Source organism: Gouania willdenowi, chromosome 9 (assembly GCF_900634775.1).
Source record: "Gouania willdenowi chromosome 9, fGouWil2.1, whole genome shotgun sequence".
NCBI lineage: Eukaryota > Metazoa > Chordata > Actinopteri > Blenniiformes > Gobiesocidae > Gouania > Gouania willdenowi.
Window position 1 is genome coordinate 14,439,059 of NC_041052.1, and position 1,008 is coordinate 14,440,066.

A 1,008-nucleotide genomic window follows, 5' to 3' on the forward strand; every position below is an offset into this window, starting at 1 on the left:
GTTACTGCATATTATAAATAATTTATAAGCATAAAAAAACAGCAAATCCACAGGAGCAAGATTAAGTGACAACGGAGAGGAGAATGATTTTGTCAACATGAGAATACTTTCAGAAGAAATAGACTTTGGACTAACATGTGCTTAAAGCTGCAGGGGACAATAACTAACAGTGTAGGTTTCACAGATCAGTAAATCAAAGTTATTTCTTTTGCCAAATTAAAGAATGTACTCAAATACAAATGTTGAAGGTTGAAATCAATGCTCGTAAATGGTCGAGTGGCTTGAACTTCTGAAAAGTTTTGAGCCTTGCATTGTGGGATTGGGAATCCTATAGACGAATGCAAAGATGGAGGAAAAGCAGAAATGTTTCATGAAAGATTCGGCAAAGATAGGCTAAATCTGTGCTGACACAGAGGAAGTACAATTCTTTTTTATGGTTTCACCACAACTTATATGAAATGTTTCACATTATCACGTTAAATGTGCGATACAAGTTTAGACTGCGATATGCAAAGTTCTGTGATTTTTGTTTAACTTCATTCTTACTATTTCTTCATCAGACAAGAAAGACAATGATTCACTTGGCGTAATTTTCAAGTGTTTACATGAAAAGCCACAAAATCAACATCTGCTATTGCTTATTTGGGGCACACTGGCATCATTAGGGGATGATAGTACTTTTTGGTAAAATACAGGTAGAATTTACAATGTTAGCTCTGATAATACAGCTATACATGTGGAGGGTAAACAAGAAGAACAATGAAAGCTGAAGAAGAGTATTGAGCATCTTACATGAACAGGGGCCAACAACTACATTTGTCTGAGGGCCAAAACATTTTGTTACAACTGGTGACGAGTGTAATACTTCAATACACTTCAAACCAACCAGTGGTCATAATATTATGGTTAATCGGTGTGTTTTGCTCCCTGTTTAAACTCTGCATAATAGGTATGATTTGATACACAGGTGAAAAGATGACTTCCTGTTGGTTGATTTGTGTCTAACAG

At 35.6% G+C, this 1,008-nt stretch overlaps 1 protein-coding gene across 4 annotated transcripts in view; it reads left to right on the plus strand.

Moving 5' to 3' along the window:
* Positions 1–1,008, plus strand: part of pnpla7b (patatin-like phospholipase domain containing 7b) — a 28,276-nt gene that overhangs the window by 9,615 nt on the left and 17,653 nt on the right. The window lies entirely within an intron of this gene.